Source organism: Bactrocera oleae, chromosome 5 (assembly GCF_042242935.1).
Source record: "Bactrocera oleae isolate idBacOlea1 chromosome 5, idBacOlea1, whole genome shotgun sequence".
Lineage (NCBI taxonomy): Eukaryota > Metazoa > Arthropoda > Insecta > Diptera > Tephritidae > Bactrocera > Bactrocera oleae.
The window spans coordinates 24,075,465-24,084,114 of NC_091539.1; the positions used below are offsets into that span (position 1 = coordinate 24,075,465).

Below are 8,650 nucleotides of genomic sequence, written 5' to 3' on the forward strand. Positions count from 1 at the left end.
CACGCATACACTTTACGTATTCAAGGACTGCAATTCCCATTAATTTTCAAACAACACAGTTTCCAGGCATCACCGCATTTGCTATGATAATAAAAAAAATCCCAAGGACAGACATTTGATAGAGTTGGAATATTGCTAAGGAGATCTGTTTTTTCGCATGGCCACAATTACGTTGCAGCCAGTATAATAAGATAATTTGACGGGCTTAAATTGTATGTCAGTAATGATGGTGGACAAGGTCATTTTTCTAATGATGAAAGGGTGTTTACCAAAAGTATTGTTTACACTAAAGTTTTGAGAACTTTGCAATATAAAATATAGAATTATTATCATGCATTATTATAATTTTAGGTTTATTTCAGTTTAAATGTTTTTCAATATTTTAATTTTTTACATTCATTCATATCCTAATTTTAATTCTTTGTTTCTTACTTTCACTGTATACAGGCGTGCATACAGGCATTTCGTGATGACAAGGGATAGGGATTCATTTGGCAATTTACGACGGGAGCAAAATGTTGTACAAAGTCGCATTGTCGAAATTGTGGCTTCATTAAAGAATGAACGCGATCAACTAAAAATTGAACGTGCTTCATTGAATAATAACTGCGATCGATTGAAGTTGAATGCGATCAATTGAATGATCAACGCGATAAATTGCGTCAGAATGTTGAATTTCTTCAGAAGTTGGTTGGTGCTGTTCTACGAAATTGCTGATTTCTATGAGGATAACTTTCTGATATTACCTAAAGAATAAATGAACGCAGCAGAAGATAAGATAATTTCTTTGTTGAAAAGATTTGAAAATGCAGCATAAGGTCGAGACGTTATCGGTAATGCATTCAAACAATTTATCAATATTTTAAACTAATTACTTTGGCATCCTCTCGGAGGTGTATATGACGACACAATCAAATTGGCCGATTTGATTTGATTGTTCAATCAAGGAAGAATTAAGCCACAACCAGAAACAGAACAAATAATTTTGCACGAGAATGAAATTAAATTTTTAATTTTATTTTTGTAAATTGTTTTCTACAGCTTTCTTTATATTTTATTCACATTTTATTCATATTCTTAAATAAAATTTAAATACTATTAACATTGATAAAAAATTTTATTTTCTATTGGTTGAATTTCGACCACTGGCGACCCCAGTATTCATAAAGATTCGATGGCTGATGATATATTGTATGGACATCGTTCACTAAATCGGAGTGCAGCTGATTTAATCAACATTTATATAAATCGTGAAGGGCAGAATGGTACTGCCTTACTGGCAGCGACTGTTACTCACAAAGCGTGGTATGTCGCAAAGTACCACTACTAAATGATGAACAAAAATTACCGCATTGTGCTGGCAGTTTTCGCAGGGCAAGGGTATTCGTTTTTTTTTTTGGCCGTTGCGTCATTAAATTTTCAAAACAACCCAAATGCAGTCTGCAACATTAAAAAGCAATCGTCCATAGTCACAGTGCTGAAACAGTATGTGGAGCCAAGATGGCCGACTTTTAACCGGAAAATGGTTGCATATTGCTATTTTCTTTTAAATTATGAAAAATTTGTCCAAAAAATATTGGTTATATGTAAAACTTTAATATTTTTTCAAAATAAAATCAGTGTATTTTAATATATATTCTTACAGGAGCGGCTATTATTGGCAAATACCAGAAAAATTAAGATACATATTTATTCCTTTTTTCAATTGTGGTAAGTTAATAAAGATTAACCACAGAAAAATGTAAGATGCAATTAAGCAACCATGTCAAATAACGGGGTCCAGAAAATGCTTATTCAACGAAGCTGGAGACAAGTTTTATAAATTTTAACAGAAATAATAATTATATTAAAAACAATACTCGAAAACAACTCACCTTAGTAAAAATACGTCAGTATTGCTATTGAGCACGGCGTAACAGTGTTGCTTAATTATAAAGTACATTTTAGGAAAGAAATATATCTGCCGTATTTTATACTATAAAGATATTGCAAATTCAACCAATAATTTATATAAGAAGGCTATATATTAAAAAATTAAACTAAGAACTATATAATAATATGGTAATTTTTTATGTCAAGAGTTGTAATAAAATATTGTGCAAACATATATCTACCGCTAAATGATACACATATATGAATAATAAAACGTAAATAAAATTTGTGATTAAATAAATCTATACTTAAATTAGAGAAAACATCGGCACAGTACTATTTTTTGATATAAATACAATGATACATTTTGCTTTATTGTTTAAATGAATTATTATCATTTGTATGACAATGATACGTTTTGCTTTTTTGATTATATAAATTATTATTACTTACATATAATATCAATTTCTGTCACAATAGTTATTTTTTCCCTTCCATTCATAGTTAAATTGAATTTTCAGTTTATTCATTAATAAGTTAATTAAAATGCTTAAAAATATTCATTCATAGTTAAATTGAATTTTCAGTTTGTTCAATAATAAGTTAATTAAAATGCTTAAAAATATGCCGCATATTTACCTATATCAACGTGGTATAATATCATAGCGTTAAACATCAATTAATAACCAAAATTTAAAATATTTATATATAATTATTAAGGTGCTTTCTGCTAAGCGCAACCCGTTTTAACCTTTCGCCACCCTAACTAATCATGGCCGCCATCTTGGTTTTATTGTGAACGTACGCCTCAGAGGTGGCGAAACTACTGTGAATGAGACTTTCAACAACTGTTAAATATTCGCAATAAAAAATTTAATGTACATGAAAGTACTGAATGCATAAAATTACCGACTGATTTCTGCACAACCATCAACTCACAAAATACTCTCATCGACAGTTTCCAGTTACCAGAGGACTTGGAGTCATAAAAAACTATCGATTTGTGAATTATCGAATTGACTTTTTGAATAAATTAGATATGCTGGGCATAGATTGGATGTCGGGTTATTTTGCTTCATAATTTGAACCGCCCACGGCTTTACAATGGCACAAAATTAGTAATTAAAAAATATTGAAAAACATTATCGAAGCCGAAATTTTGAATGGCAGGTTCCGAGGCAAAAATGTATTGCTGCCACGAATTCCCATGATTCTTACAGATGTGCCAATTGAATTCAAACGCACTCACTTTCTCACGGACAACTTTATGTGGCATGTTCTCGCTTGAGTAAACCATGCAGCTTGTTTGTATTCTCTAAAACCGGACCGACGAAAAGTATTGTACACTCCATTGTGTGTGAGATCAATATTTGTTTAATTTTAATTGCCATAACTAGTGGTAAAAAATTAAATATTTTCGATGAATAGATAGCTATCAATAATTGTAATTTAATATTTATTTGACCAAACAGATTGCTATATTGAAAAATCCTTGAGAACAAAATATTTTTTGGAAGAAGTCATTGACCTCACTTTGGCATCAAGCGAAATAGCTATCCAAATCTCTGAATGGAGGGTTCTTAACAGCCATTCCTTCTCTGATCATAGGTATTATTAGGTATATTAGTTTTAACGTAAACAAAACAGGTCGGAGAATCCTATATGAACTTTAAGAACACGGGTTGGAACCTTTGCGGCCATAAGCTTCGATCAGCTCATACGGTTGCGCCAGGTCTTTGCTCAAAATCTGTCAGCGCGATTGATGAGAGTGTCGCGATCTTCAGTTCGGTGTGTAGGTCTGTCCTTGAAAGCTCTTGTCCTCTGAAAACTCAGACAGGAAACGGGAAATCCTCTTGATAGACACCAGAGTTGTAGGAAATCAGATCTTCAAGCAGAAGGCTGTTCCATAAAGCCCTCCAAAGCGGGCTGAGTATAGATTGGGTAATGTATAAAGTCGGACTAGCTATATATAAAACGGAGATTAGGAAGGGCAAAAGGAGAGCCTTCTGCAAAAGCTTATCTGAGAGATAAGTCTGGAAACTGAGATGTGAGTAGTGAGGAATCACTACGGCTACTCCTGGACGCTTACTTTTCGTTAATCCTATCTACGGAAGTAGCACCCCTGGAATATCTTCAAGAAGGCTATGCAGCCTTCTCAGACCTTCTGCACGAGCGCAGGAATGGGTCGTCACGTGGCTCGCCCACTGAGGTTAGGTTTCTTAGTATTTTTAGCAGTGTTATTATTTGCGGGTTTATCGGTTCATTATTTTATTATTTAATTTGCGTTGCGGTAGTATCGGTGAATAGTTCATTACTTGCGTTTTCGTAATTATATGCGGTTGGCAGAAAACATAAGTTCACGAGAGATCTTGTTAACTTTCCGCCTTGAGTACGGAGATCAACTACTCGTATATGACCGTCGGAACCATAATGAAGTCTTTCTATGCATTCTGTGGGGCGTCGACAACCGTAATGGGTGATGACACAATTTTGTAGCTTTGGCGCCTTTTCTAGACTCTTCCATCTGTACCTTTTTAAAGATCCTTTATATACTATTCCTTCCATCGGCGGCTGAAATCATGATGGAGAATCTTAATTCCTTCCCATCGATTAAAAAACGATAGCGACTCCACTCCCGGCTAGTTTGTGACCTGAATGGCTGCTCCTTTCAAAAAATGCCCTGAAGTTATAGCTGTGAGGTCTAGCGAGAGTGTTGTGAGTGGCCGTATATTAAGAACGGCTTCAATTTGAATTAATAATGTTGTGAATTCTTCATAGTTCAGCTATTTTCTTGAAGTGTGAGTTTAAGCTTTTTACAGCTGATTCTCATAAAAAACACATATAAGGCCTTGAGGAGCGAACTTCTGCACAATATCCTTTGCCAGCTACTTTCATGAAGTGGAAGTTGAAGCTTTTTACAGCTGATTTCCATAAACAACACATATAAGGCCTTGGGGAGCGAACTTTCGCACAATATCCTTGGTCAGGTTGGTACAGAGCCCGAGATGCACTAATTTTGCCGTAAAACAGACAAAGACAGCCACATAGCCTTTCATTATGGTGGGAGACCTTAGCATGGATGCCTTTATCTGCAAGACCCAGGAAAATCGACACCTGTAATTGTGAAAGGCAGAGCGAAGTTGCAGCGTACCGTTGGAGGTGCTGCCATAATCTGCGTTTGCAACTTCTGCTTATGAATAGTGCAGATCGTGCACATGCAAATGAGTTTTTTTATTTGGGGCTTAGGACCCATTAAGCGATGTTCAGCGTGAAGCATAAGTAAATGGATATAGCTGAGGAGTAATGTGGCAAGTCGTATGGGGGTATTCTGGAGGAACTCCCTTAACTTTAAATTTAAGTCGCTCTGTGGACTTTAACATTTAGGCGACTACTCCGAGGCCTCGATGGAACAATGAAAATTGTTCAGGGATATGAAAATTGTTCAGGGATGTCAGTACCGTCCAATGATGTGTGAAAGGAGTCGATTTTTCAACCTTCTTGGGCAATTATATTGCGCATGGAGGATTGTGGCCAAGAATCGGGAGATTCTGTTAACCAGCGGGGGCCATTGCACAAGAGGGTGGTGTTAGTAGGGTGCAGCGGTTTGCACCCTCTTGTACCTAGATCGGCAGGATTGTCAGCACTGGCAAGTATTTGAAACGTTCGATTAGAAATGTACGTCTTTCATGCTAGTGGTGTTTTTTTTTAACCAAGCAAAACTAATTTCAGAATCGGACCAGACATCTATATTTCTTTTTGCTTAAATGGCTCCGCACCATGTAAGCTAATTTTGCAAGTAGTAGCGCGCCACAAAGCGCAAGTCGACGTAAACTTAGCATTTTCTAAGAAGCCACCTTTGATTTTTCTACTAATAAGTGGCTTGTGATCGCGGTATTGCTTCGTGTGTGCACAAAGATAGTGACACAATATGCCTTCTCAGAGGCGTCACAGACGGCGTGTAATTCGGCTTAGGTTACGGGGGAATAGTTTACCCATCGTGGGATTTGTATCTCAGAAATGCCTTCCAGACTGCGTTGCGAGTTGGGTCCATTTTTTTATGCGAAGTGGTTTTACTTGTTCGTCCCAGTCGGTTCCGTCTAGCCATAATTCTCGTATCAATATTTTAGTCTGTACCATAACTGGCGAAAACATCCTGCCGGGTTGAAAAGTTTTACCACAGAGGATAAAATTGGTAATTTGTTATGACGAATAATGCAGACATTAACGCTATAGTGTATGGAAACTGATCGGATATCGCATACTATTGAGTTTTTTTTATACCTTCCTTTTCGAATTTAAGGAAATTAATGTTCAACAAGTTTTCCATGCTTCCATTAAATACGTATTTAAATATACGCCAATTTAAAATAAAAGCATTAAATCTGGCTGAAGCGTGAATCCCTTTTCTAAATAAAATATTATTTAAGGAATTCACCGATGCAGGTTATATAAGTAGTATTTACTTTGTATGATCTTTTCCGGACCAGGGCTGACTTCCTCCATGTGGTCTAAATGGAGGTATTCCTCTACAACAAAAATCTTCGCAATACTGATATTTTGGGGTTGTAATTGAAACGGAGGGGAGTTCTTCTCCAAAAATTTCTTCAATTAGGAATTGAGGTATTCGTTTGAGATTTCTTCATCTTGAGTTGTCATTACCACCATGACATCCGTATTTAGTCCACTTAGGTTCCTACCAAAAATAGTATTTTGTGCCAGAAGCGTATACAATTTCCTTCTCTTCTAGTGTTATCGTTGGTATGAGATCGCTGCCTAATAGAAGATTTTTTCGGGCGGCGGTGTTGCAGTTAGAATCTGCTAGCTTTCGGTGTAAAACCTTTTGCTAATGCTTGTTATTTATGTGATAGCTTGGAAACATATTTGTTAGATGCGGCAAAAATATAGCTTCTGCTTGAATGCGCTTATCAACTTTGGAGGAAATTAGGGTAATGGGGCAGATGTTATTTGAGTTTTAAGCTACCCTTCCACCCATTCCCGTGATTTCAAATCAAACAGCAACCACACCAGCGCACCAAATCCACAAGACGCACAAGCACACGCACACACATACTCATATTGTCCTGAAAACCTCTTGGTGGAAATCAAAATGGGTCGTATGATTTATAATAAATCCGTTTAAATAATAAAACAAAACAAAAATGGTTGTCAAACTGTTTTAATAATCGGTAAAACCTGAAATACCGCTAACAGGTAAAACAGTTTGATAAAATACATATATATTGTACATCCAAATATATATCGAATTTAATTGCCTTTGTATGTTTACCGTTGTGTTTAAACACACAAAATATCTCAAAGAACAAAAAATGCAAGTATTTACTTGCACCAATTTCCGGCAAAACCCGTTATCCTTGATCAAGTATAAGCAGGATTGCTTACAATAAGCTAAGGCAAATCAAAAGCATAGAAAAAAAGATAAAATTCAACAACATAATTCCAAACATACGTACTCCTAGATATATGCTAGTAAAATGTTTACTATATTTATATTTTATTATACAATATATACATATTATACGAAGAGTATAATTTCTACATTTATGTATAACATTAATACGTTACATATTATATTTCTAACATAATACAAATATACATATAATATTAATATGAACTAGTTATATACACACTCTATATATATACATATATTCAAAGCAACAATATAACAAATATATAATATATATACATAAAAAATACGTTGTATTAATTACCTTTTCGCGGCCTCTTCGTACAGCTAATACATCATAAAAAAAAAATAATAATATGAATAATTTGTTCCAAAACAAAAAAACAGCAAAAATCTCTGCAACGAGCACTCAATTGCACAAGTACATAAATACATAACCTGCATACACCTGCATACCCCTACATAAGGACATAAAAAAAAAAATAAATAATAAATAAAAAGTGCGGTTGTTAATTAACTATTAAATAAAGTTGAATTGAAAATATAAATAATTTGAGGCGGTACCAATAAATGCGAAATATGCATATTTTACTCATTTAATTTGAAAACAAAACTCTTATTAACTAAAAAAAAGAGTTTTCGGTTATATATACGCTTATATATGAAAATAAAAGCGTTATTGTTTTATTAATTTTATACTAAACTCTTATTTACTTAAACAAGGTTTCTTTCTAACACGTATATACATTTAGATATACGAAAATCATTTTGAAATCCCATCACTCATCACTGAGAAAAATTTTATTTATTTCCACATATCTTTTAAATGAGCTCAGACTTATAAGGATCAAAAACAACTTAGTTGCAAAAGGTTCCAAAGATAATTTCTGACGAAAAAAGTCCATGTACTCCTGCAAAAGCTATACGCACAAAGCAATGAATCGGTTTTAAAAAACAAAATCGAAAATCTTGACAATTTCTGAAAAGCAATGATTTCTGAGCATTTCAAATTGATTAAAGCAATTGCACCTACTCCACATCCAAGAGAAGAGCTGCCAATTCATTGCAAGTTCAGGCATCCATCTCAAGGTGCCCGCATATGACACAGAAAGTTTTCATTATGGTTATGAACAATGGCCATCAATCCGGGACATGTTTACAGCCGTTTACAAAACCACCCAAAATTATCATATGCACAGAAATTGTATTACCTCCGATGCAAAACAAAAGATCAAGCAGGCATAGTAGTAAAACAGTTCGCACTAAATGTTCATAATTTCAATTTGGCTTGGGAAGCTCTTAAATCAAGATACGAAAACGAAAGAATATTGGTCGATAAACAAATAACGATGT

The 8,650-nt window shown here is 34.6% G+C and overlaps 1 long non-coding RNA gene across 1 annotated transcript; it reads right to left on the minus strand.

The window, feature by feature from the left end:
* Nucleotides 1–1,006: 1,006 nt before the first annotated feature.
* LOC118682725 (uncharacterized) lies at nucleotides 1,007–2,217 on the minus strand. The gene is made up of 2 exons (XR_004978528.2): nucleotides 1,875–2,217; nucleotides 1,007–1,803 (listed from the first exon to the last, which is right to left on the minus strand). It is a non-coding gene; the product is annotated as an uncharacterized lncRNA (long non-coding RNA).
* Nucleotides 2,218–8,650: the final 6,433 nt, after the last annotated feature.